This window comes from Sorex araneus, chromosome 2 (assembly GCF_027595985.1).
Source record: "Sorex araneus isolate mSorAra2 chromosome 2, mSorAra2.pri, whole genome shotgun sequence".
Lineage (NCBI taxonomy): Eukaryota > Metazoa > Chordata > Mammalia > Eulipotyphla > Soricidae > Sorex > Sorex araneus.
Genome location: NC_073303.1, coordinates 214,461,846 through 214,473,692, shown reverse-complemented (window position 1 = coordinate 214,473,692; position 11,847 = coordinate 214,461,846). Strand labels below are relative to the sequence as shown.

The following is an 11,847-nucleotide window of genomic DNA, read 5'->3' as shown; positions in this document are numbered from 1 at the left end:
GCTGTCTTCTCCCCAAGTACTTGAGGCAGGCTTCCAACTATGGAACAATCCTCCTGGCCCTCGTTTCTACTGTCCTTGGGTACTGGTTTAATATTATGTATTTTTATGTCCCACAAATGAGTCCAATAATTCTTTGTCTATATCTCTCCTTCTCACTCATTTAACTCAGCATAATATTCTCCATGGACTGGAGCGATAGCACAGTGGGTAGGGCGTTTGCCTTGCATGAGGCCAACCCAGGTTCAATTCCTGCACCCCTCTCGAAGAGCCCGGCAACCTACCTAGAGTATCTCGCCCGCATGGCAGAGCCTGGCAAGCTATCCGTGGCATATTTGATATGCCAAATACAGTAACAACAAGTCTCACAATGGAGACCTTACTGGTGCCCACTTGAGCAAATTGATAAGCAATGGGATGACAGTGATACAGTGAATTTCATTGAAATTTAAACAAGCATGTCTCACATTAATATAAATTTCATTCTTTTATGTTGTAAATTCATTTTTATTTTAATGTGTCAGGATATATATAGACCTATTTTTCAAATATTTACATGTTTCAATATAACATGATTGAAGGCCACATATCTATAATTTTGAGGGAATGAGAGTTTGTCCTACACTCACGTGTACTCATGGATATTCCTGTCAGTGAGGAGAAGTCAACAGAAGCTGACCAAAGATCTTAAACAGATCCTAACAATGTTGAAAAAATTAGCAATACCTTTAATTGTGTAGAGAAAAATAATTCACAGACTTTCCGATTTTTATTTTGTATAGACAAAAATATCTAGGTTTATAGATAGTAGATTTTTTTTTTTTGGCTGATAGCTGCTATGACAGTTGCATATCCAGCTGTGCCGTAATCACACACTGAGGTTGATTTGTATAGGATAATTATCATATCAGCATTAACATTTGGTTTGTAGATTACTAATAGGGTAAGTATTCAAAAGAGAAATTTGTTGGATGATTATTTCAAGAAGCTTGTCTTGGTAGCACTGTAGTTTATCTTGGTAGCACTGTTCTCCCGTTGTTCATTGATTTGCTCAAGTGGGCACTAGTAATGTCTCCATTGTGAGACTTGTTGTTACAGTTTTTGGCATATCGAATATGCCACGAGGAGCTTGCCAGGCTCAGGCATGCGGGCAAGCTTGGTAGCTTGCTGGGCTCTACGAGAGAGATGGAGGAATTGAACACGGGTCAGCCACATGCAAGGCAAAAAGCAAAAACTGAGAGGAGGCCAGGAAATTCTATTGGAACTAAAAATAAAATGAAACCTTTATAAACACAGTTAGATATGAAGGGGGATCAAAAAATGCACAGAAAAGAGAGCACATCTTCTGACTCAGAGGATGAATGGTTGGGAAACCCAGCATGCCTTATAGATTACATGCAATATAGTTTCTAACAAGCATATTTAGCTTTAGTAGATGTTTCTCTAAGTATTAAAATATAATATGAAAGTGGATATACATTCACCCTGTGATGAAATTGAAAACATGACTCAGTCTGAATATTAAGAAGTTACTTCTTTTATCTCTACTTTCCAAAGAAACAGAAAAACAAATTGTTGAGAATTGTGAAATAGCTTCCTAGGCATTTAAAACTTTTAGTTGCATATATTTTGTTTTAGTTATGTCCTTGATATATTAAATTTCAAAGATTGTGACACAGATTTGCTTTTAATCTGAGGAAAATCTTTTCACACTGATTTTTGTATTGAGATATTAGATCTATTTTTAAAAACGGACAGTACTACTACTACTGTATTATTTGAAAAATTCAAAGTAACACTACCGTTTTCAAACCTTACCACTAGAAGTATGCTCACAGGATCATGATTTTAAGTAATTACTACAGCTTAAATCATGAATTCAGTAGAATTAAAATTCTTATTTTCTTATATGATGTTAAGTAACATTACAAAGTTATATTCTTTGTTAAAAAAAATGTGCCTTGCTAAAAGCAAACCTCCTCTCTGTCTTTGTAGTTCTTTTCATCAATTGTTAAGTCTCTGCACTGTCAATTTTTACATTCAGGAAAAGAACAATTATAATATCTATAACATGCTGTGGTACTCAGAAGAGTTTCACAGATTCAAGGCTCACCTAGCATGCAGTAGGGGCTTAATCAGTGTTCGTACCTTAGTCATTAAAGTTTGCCATAATTCTTGTTTTAAGGTGTCAAATAAGTAATGTCAAAATTATTTAGTGTCTTCATCTTCATCCTCACCATTAAAACAATATATATTGCTAAAAATTTAAAAACTGTTTATATATAAAATTAGCATTCTAGTAATAAACATATTCTGACCGTACACTCAAAGAGAAACCGTTTTCTTTCCCCACAAAATCCCATGTAAGAAGTACATTAGGTCACTCATTATTAACTTTGTTTGCTTTCTTCTGTGAAAATTAAAGAAACAAACCATGCCCAATGCCCTGCTTTTCTCAAAATATTTAGGCAAGTGTGTTTTGAAGTTATAAATCTTTGATGTTGAAGAATGTTGGATTATACCCGGTGGTGCTCAAGGATTACTCCTTGTTCTACACTCAGGAATTATTCCTAGTGGTGCACAGGGATCACATGGGATGTGGGGATTGAACGGGGGTCAGCTGCATGCAAGGCAAGTAACTTACCAGCTGTACTGTCGCCCTAGCCTGGAAATCATAAATATTTTCATCTCTATTTTAAATCCCCCCCTCCACTTTTGAGTTTCCATTCCCTTTGGAAATTGCTTAGCTTCCTTAACCAGGATCTTATCATAAGATTTGAGTAGGAAGTACATACCAAAAAAAAAAAATAGATTTCCCCAAATAGGCATTTTAAAAAGAAATACAGCATGACTCTAGGATAATGTATTATAATAATTTTACCTAATTGATGTTTAAATCATACCAGCAATCATAGTAAAGGTGATGAATATGATGTTAACTATAACACTGTCGTCCTGTTGCTCATGGATTTGCTCGAGCGGGCACCAGTAACATCTCCATTGTGAGACTTGTTGTTACTGTTTTTGGCATAGTGAATACGCCACGGGGAGCTTGCCAGGCTCTGCTGTGTGGGCGGGATACTCTCGGTAGCTTGCCAGGCTCTCAGAGAGGGACGGAGGAATCAAACCTGGGTCGGCCGCGTGCAAGGCTAATGCCCTACCCGCTGTGAATGGATGTAAAAATGCCTATTACTGGCTTTATCCCATCTTGCAAGATGGTGGATGAAAGGCAGAGAAGCAGCTACTAAAGGAAAGCCTGAAGCAAAAAAGACAGATTCAGTAAAACTTCGAGTAACTCATCCCATGCCAGTGGAGCTTAGAAGCCAAGCGCCTTCAAAAAGCCATGAAAGGGGAAACCCTATTACAGCAGAAACCAGGGACTCCAAATCTGCTATGTATTCCCAAAATGACAGTACAAGAGGAAGTATTTAGCAGCCAAACCGAGAACTGAAAAGAAAAAGAAGTTACTTGCCTCAGTAAGAAAACTAGTCGGTGGTTACAAGAGGGGTGATACCCTACTGGTTAACTTTCACAGGATGATGTTAAAATCTGTTCTACTTGATATGTGTCTTGAAAGCTAAAAAACACATGGCAAGACAACAATAAACAAGGACTTTTAGTCTGTAAGGTCATTGCTGGCCAGTGATACTCCTGAAAAGTTCTTACCATCTCCCGGGCACCAGAGAGAGCAGAAGGGGGGTTTCCTAAAGCTGGGAATCAGTGGCTTACTATTTTTGACGGGGTCTCTGTCCCTCAGTTGAGTTCTCCTTTGCACACGCCAGGAATCTTTCACTGGCACCTCCGCCATTGGTATGAGAATCCCAAAACATGACAGGTTACTTTAGAAGCATCCTGAGAAAACCCAAATACGGAGAAAGCGGGATCTTCAACACAGAGAAGGAGGTCTGAGATTATTGAGTGGCACAAACTTGATCAGAAAGTTGTGTGCTCACAGAGTTTGCTAAAAATCAAAACTATCCCACAATACCAGGGCTGCTTTTCACTCGGTGTTTTCTCTCACAAATGGAATTTGTCCTCACAAATTAGTGTTTTAGCTTTCTTACAAATAACCTCATTAAATAATGGACCTATTGAGAAAAATAAAGCAAACTACTGGTTATTTAATGTCTTTGCATGCTGAAGGGTACTTTAGTCAAATTATTCCACTCTTTTCTAAGCACTTATATCTTATAATGCAGAAAGGTGAAAAGAGACGTTCATTGAAATGTGCTAAAAAGTTGGAAAAGTAAGAGGCACTATCAGAATATGGTTGAAAAATTTCTACAAATTGCCTTAATATAGACTTTAGAATTTTTTTTTCACTTTGAAATATAGAAAGGATAAGATGGGATTGAGGATGAAAAACATCCTAAAGAAGACTTAAGGACACATTTTATAGCATTATATTTGGTCATGACACCCTAAGTGCAAATACAAAGTGCAAATACCCTAAGTGCAGAAACAAAAATACAAATGTATTGAACTTTGATAAGTCTAAACAATAAGGCAATCAACAGACTGTAATGCAACCAATAGGGTGGGAGAAAATATTTAAAATTTGAATATGTGCATTGTATTGGCTAGAGAGGTAATACAAGGCTTAAGGTCTTACCTCTTGCCTTGCACTGCTAAAAACCCAAACACTACCAGGAGTAACCGCTATGTACAGAATCAGTACTAAGCCTTGAGTACTGCCAGGTGTGACCCCTTCATCTCCACTCAAAAAAATATAAAAAGAAAATGAAGATGTGGCAAGTTATTCAATGAACATGTGCAATTTAACAATTGTGTTTATCATGACTGCATGAACTATTCAAATATTCCCTCTTTATCATCACATTATATATACCCAAGTTTGTTGCTAATTTTCAATCTAGAAAAACCAGAAAGAACAGAGATCTACAGAGAGTGTAAATGAATAGGTTGTACCAAGTATGTTCTCCCTACCTAGACAAAATCCCACTGGCAGTATATTTCAGATGTGATTGGCACTGTAGCGTATGCCAATAATTTGAAATGTCCAGTGAATGGGTTGAAAGCCAAGTTGTGTTTATTTTTGGTCAGTTCTTTGTACTGTAGCAACTACAGTAGGGGAGAGTTCTCAAACGTGCCTGTAATAGGCTGTAAACAGCCTGTGAAAGCCATGGTGGGCAGTCCTCCAAATATGAGTGATTTCTGCTCTTACCACTGATTACACCTGATTGCAGAGACAGGCAGGGCCTGGGAAGTCCTTATTGCAACCTTCACTGACATTGTGACAACCTTCCTGGCTGGCCTTTGGCTGAAACAACTTCTAGCGAATTTAAGGGACTGACTCTTTTTTTCTTCTTTCCCACTTCGCTCTTATTCAACGTAGAAGTAAAATGTTTAAAAACAAAATAAGGCATTCCAAAGCAACCATGCACGTGGAAGAATTTAGAAAATTACAATGAATGCCGAGGGAGTGACAGACTCAGGAAAAGAAACTCCTTACTTTTATGGTTCAATTTGATCACACAGGTAAATCATGTGCTTTAAAAACCAGCAAATATCAGGACAGGGGATACATCAGATCTCTAATGTTACTGTACTACACATGTTAAGTTTTCAGCAAGCTTCCAGCAAGAAAAGAATTATAAGGCATACATAAAAATAAACACATATGACTCATTAACAAAAACAAAAAAGACTGCCCTGGAGAAACATCAGGTAGTGGAGTTACTAGAAAACTACCTAAAATATGCTCAGAGTATTTTTAAAAAGATGTGTACAAAGTAAAACTTTGTCGGAATGACACAGATTATTATTGAAAAAATCAATAAAATGAAAATAGAAATATCAATTAAAATGTAAGAATCAAAAAGTAAAAAAATAAATTATGCCACTGAAATTCTCAGCAAGTGAAATCAAAGCCCATTATAGGAATTTCAAGTAGATCTGATTTAGCAATTAAGTTTGCTTATTTTTTTTTGCAATGCAGCTGCTTTTTAAATTGATTTAATTCCATTTGTCTGTTTTTGGATTTTGTTTTTATTTTCTAGCCTATAGATTTGAAGACACTACTGAAGTAAATGTCATGTGATTTATCGATTCAGACCTAGCATCTAAGTCTAAAATCCATTTTGAATTAAATTTCATTAATCTTATGAGATAATGGCCTAATTTCATTCTTTTGTATGCAGCTTTCCAGTTTTCTTATTCTGTTTGTTGAAGACTTTTCCTTCTCATTTAATGCACTGGGCTCCTTGTTGTAAGTTAGCTTTCTGTGTATCTAAACATTTTTTAATGAGCTTCTAGTTTTATTTTATTAGTCTGAATATCTTTGTTTATTCGACTACCACACACTTCATTATACTAGATTTATAGTATCAAGTTGAGGAATGTGATGCCTTCCATATATATATATATAATATATATATATATATATATATATATATGATGACAATGACAGTGAGATATACACTCACTGTCACTGGCATTCCATTGCTCATCAATTTTCTCGAGTGGGTACCAGTGAAGTCTCCATTGTGAGATTTGTTGTTACTGTTTTAGGCATATTGAATACGCCATGGGGAGCTTGCCAGGCTCTGCCGTGTGGGCGAGATACTCTCAGTAGCTTGCCAGGCTCTCTGAGAGGGATGGAGGAATCAAACCCGGGTCAGCCCTGTTCAAGGCAAACACCCTACCCGCTGTGCTATATCTCCAGGCCTATATGTCTGTGTGTGTGTGTGTGTGTGTGTGTGTGTGTGTGTGCGTGTATGTATATATACATTACAGCGAAGAAAAAATAAATTGTATTTAGGATTTTAGGACTTAGGATTAGCCAGCTGGATTGTTTAGATGATCCCAATTTTGTTGACAACATCCAAGTCATCATAATCAGGAGCCAGCCGAACATATACCGTTTTCTCTCCATCAGGTCTAATCAGGGTGTTGACCTTGGCTACATGAGTGTCATAGAGCTTCTTCACAGCCTGTTTAATCTGGTGCTTGTTGGCCTTGACATCCACAATGAACACATGCGTGTTGTTATCTCCTATCTTCTTCATGGCTGACTCAGTGTTCAGAGGAAACTTGATGACGGCATAATGGTCAAGCTTGTTTCTCCTGGAGGGGATCTTCCAAGGGTTGCCTCCTCAGCCTTAGCGTTTTGGGTTTTCGGAAGGTGGGTGCCATGTGGATCTTTGCCTTTTTCTGGCTGTGGATGCCTTTCAGCACTGCTTTCTTGGCCTTCAATGCTTTGGTTTCAACTTTAGGAGAGGCAGAGGCTTCCTTCTTGGTTTTTGGTGCCATTTTCCTTTTTTTTTTTTTGTCTCTAAAGATTGTTTTAGCTGTTGAAAAGAGGAGAAGGATCGTACACTTCTCTTCTGATGGTGGAAGTAAAGAAGGTGGGAAAGAGTGTTGGCTCACTTCAATCTTAACCAAATGAGGCGTAATCAGTTCGATCACTGGATCACTGTGATCAAGTTGTCATCGATTTGCTCGAGCAGGCACCAATGACGTCTCCATTGTGACACTTGTTACTGTTTTTGGCATATCAAATATGCCACGAGTAGCTTGGCAGGCTCTGCCGTGTGGGCGGGATACTCTCGGTAGCTTGCCAGGCTCTCTGAGAGGGATGGAGGAATCGAACCTGGGTTGGCAGCGTGCAAAGCAAATGCCCTACCCGCTGTGCACTCCAGTCCACTCAGTTAGATAAGTATTGAAAATGACTAAGAGTAGGAGATATAAAACATAAAAAAGGGGGCCTTTGACTCTAGGCTTGGGGAAGTGATGGATGATAACCTGTCTTTGAAATTCACCTATGCCTGGCAGCAGTCCCCACAAAGGCGCTCAAGAACAAAGGAAAGCCAGATGATAAAAGAGCATAGGACACCAACGGGATAGAACAGAGCAGGAATGACAGGCAGTGGATCTGAAAGCACCAGACATCTTGGAGGAGTTGTGAAATACAAGTACCCTGCCAGTAATAGAACAAAAATACTCAGGGGAAGACCAGGACTTCATATAGGGGATATTGGATATTGGGGGGATCCAGCACTACTGATTTAAACTGTAGATAAATAAATATAACATTATAAACATCTGGGGATTTGCATGCTAATTTTACATGTAATATCCTCAAGAACACTCACTCTGGAGTTAGTCCAGGTCTAATACATCAGTTCTTTCAAATTTTAGTGAAATTTGGCCTATGTCCTTAAAGAATGTAATTGGAATTTTGATAGTAATTACATTGAATCAGTATAATGCCTTGTGGTCATTTGTTTTTCTTGACATTCATAATTCCTATAATTAAAAATGTGGAATATTTCTATTGACATATCTTTCCTATGTATTTCTATTGACATACTTTTCTATGTATAACTTTTCCAGCTCCTTTCTCAATTTGATTCATAGGTACTTAACTATCTGTTGGAATTTGTTTTTTGAGGCTTAAGTGGAGAAAGCAGATGCCCGGGAATGAATAATATTCGAAGCCAATTAAGTCCCAAGTTACAAAAGCATAATATTGTCTTCTTGTGTCTATACAAAAAGGACATTGTTTTAAAGTAAATTATTCAAAAGGTATAAATAGAGGAGAAAGGCAATATTATAATATTCAGTGTCCTAGGAAGGTCTGACCTTACAAATTTGCAGAGTCAGATTAGGGGAAAGCGGATTAACTGTTTTGGGGAAGAGAGCATAGAGAAGTGATTACAGCTAAACAAAGGGATGGGAGTGACTCCAGAACACCTTGATGGGTGTGACTGGGGTAAGCCTAAACTCAGGAAAAAACTGGATGAGCACCTTGAGGCAAGGGGGGAAAGGACAAAGTAATGTCATCCTACAACTTTCCTCATTCCAGTTCATGAACTTAGATCCTTTGTTGTAGATTAAATGCCCATAATTCTAGGGTTTGACTCACAATTCTGACTTCTATTTCATTGGTCTGCTAGTATATCTTTATTATAACACTAGGTTTGATTATTATAGCTCTTCAGAGTAGTTCAAAACTGTAAAATGCAATGACTTCCCTCATTTTTTTCTTCAGAATTGCTTTGATAATACATTTTTAATTTTGACTCTTATTAGATTGTACATTGTGTATCCAAACACATACACCACACACATATGTGCACACACACGGAAAATAATTTGCAGGGCAATATCCACTAACATTACTGAGTGGTAAACAATGTATGAGAATAAGGCCACACTCTGTAATCATAGGGATAGAAACTTCAACATGCTTTGCAAATCTTTCATATTCCCACCCATTAACCTTCAGCTCCTTTGTTAGGGGTTAGGCTTCCACTATATTCCCACACATTAGGAGGAAAAAAGGGTAAATATTTAAACTGAAAATCAAATTGAATAAATTTATTTCAAGAAAAATATGTCACTGGAATGTTATCATAAATACTTTCACATTTGAACCAACCTTAAAAAACGTTAGTGTTGAACGAACTACAATTTTTTGGAAGGTAGATGATCAATTGCAGAGAAGACCTGCAGATTTATTTCTTCTAGAACATACCTACAGCATGGCTGTGGAGTCTGTGGTCTGACCTCTTACAGGAAGGCACAGGAGCAAGGCATTCCTCTGTTGAATCAAATCTTCAGTTGTTCTAAATCTTCCTAGAGTTTATTGTTCAGACCAGTCACCAGTACTAGGTGACATTTTTCATCCTTCACATTCTTCTGGCTATTTAAGAAATAAGGATTCTTGTTTTGGCCTGGATTCTTCATAAATGCCATTCCATGTTCCACCTCTGCTGTCCTGGTGAGATCAATGTCTTCTTTTCTTGGTTCCACATTTGTATGTCTTTGACTTACACAATAAATTACAGTGATGGCCAAGGCAATTTTCTGCAGTTTATGATGGTTGGTTTTGAGTACTTGAAAATCTGTGGAAATTCTCAGTGCTTGATACACGCCCAGCAATGAATAAATAATGGTGTACAGGCTCCCTGTGGAGAAGAAAGAAAATGTAATTTTTAATATTTTCTACTTTGATATTCTGAAAAATTTTTCAGGTTTTCATAATTAATTTTATTTTAAAGAAAATAATTTTCGGTGTAATTGTCACTACATAAGAAATTAGCATCTTTAAAAACTCTTGACATCTTATTCCTGGACCTCACTAAGTCTTATATTTTAAAACCAAACTATTATGTCAATCACACAAACTTAACAGCATTGAAGTGTCAGAAAACAAATGACAAGAATCCCTACTATTGCATGTATATAGCATTGTAGCACTGTTGCACTGTCGTCCCGCTGTTCATGGATTTGCTTGAGCGGGCACCAGTAATGTCCCTATTGTGAAACTTCTTGTTACTGTTTTTGACATATCAACTACGCCACGGGTAGCTTGCCAGGCTCTGCCATGCAGGCAAGATACTCTCGGTAGCTTGCCGGGCTCTCCAAGAGGGATGGAGGAATTGAACCCAATTGGCCACGTGCAAGACAAAAACCCCCATCCACTGTGCTATAAAACTTCAGGGAGATATAACGGCAGGTAAAGTACTTGCCATTTTCATGGCCAACCTGGTTCAGATCCCAGAACCTCATTTAGTCCCCTGAGCACTGTGAGGAATGGCTCCTGAGCATAGCCAGGTTGGCCCTAATTATAAAAATAAATAAAAGAAACTTTAATTTTAGAAACTATTCCATGAATACAGCACTAATCTAGCCTTATCCAACAAACAAGTACAAGATTTTATCAGGAAATTTTTTTTTTTTTACTAAAATTATGGGTCATTTTCATTTAAGTAGTAAGTGATATTTCTATCTCAAATAAACCAGACTATCTGGTAAATGATCATTGGATTGGTTAATTTCAAAGATTCAAAGACATGTCAAGAAAATAGGTTTTATGAATAGTCAGATTGCCTTTCAATTATCACACTAGGTGGACTTTTCAAGCATTATTTTGGAATGTAAAGAAGTTGTGTTTAAAAAGGAAACAGATGATGTCTAATAAAAAATAAATCCTTAGATTCTGATGATAGAATTGAGGTCATTGAGCTCATTACCTATGATGGAAGCATATTTTTTACACTGAGAAATAAAAATATACTTATTGAGTACTGGAAAAAAGTACAACATGAAAGACACTTACCTTATTCTCTCCTTGGCACACCATAAAGTTCCCTCAGGAGTATAGGATTACCCTAACCCAACCAGGAGTTATTCTTCAACACAGATCCAGGAATAAACCCTGAGCATAGCTGAATATGGGCCCCAAACGAAAGAAGCATCACATGTGCATGCACTTACTTTTATATTAAGTCTGTGATTGTGACAGAATATTTTTTAAAATAATCTTCTTAATCTTTTGTCATGTCTCATTTAGATATGAACCAATTATTCAGTGAATGCCTCCCATCCACCTTATACAGTTTTCTAAATTATTAACTGACATTTTATCATAGGCCATCTTTAAATATAATTCAATTTAAAAGGCCAATTCATGACTAGGATCCAGCCTTGACAGGGAAGTCGGGTAAACTTCATCTCAATTGAGTTTCTATTTAAAGGAAGAATAAAATATTTAAATAAAAAAGTAATATATCTTTACCTAGGGCAGCACATAATGTTTTCAATATAATATCCAATATAATATCATGCAAAAAAATCATTAACTTTAATTTTCTCTGAAGAATGAAAGGTATTAAAGAATTCTGATATTGGAACAAAAAGGTCTCACTCAGGAGCTCCCTTTATCCATTCATATAACTTCTTATATGCTTTTAATCTTTGTGAAACTTGATTTACAGTGAGAATACAACTAATAGCCCTGTATGCACTTCAGCTGCTGAGGATGAAATACATAATGTATTTAAATGCACATTGGAAAGTACAGTATATAGTATAAACCTGAAT

The 11,847-nt window shown here is 36.9% G+C and overlaps 1 pseudogene; it reads right to left on the bottom strand.

Annotated features, from left to right (window-relative positions):
* Nucleotides 1-6,812: 6,812 nt before the first annotated feature.
* LOC101536815 (60S ribosomal protein L23a-like) lies at nucleotides 6,813-7,269 on the bottom strand (annotated as a pseudogene).
* Nucleotides 7,270-11,847: the final 4,578 nt, after the last annotated feature.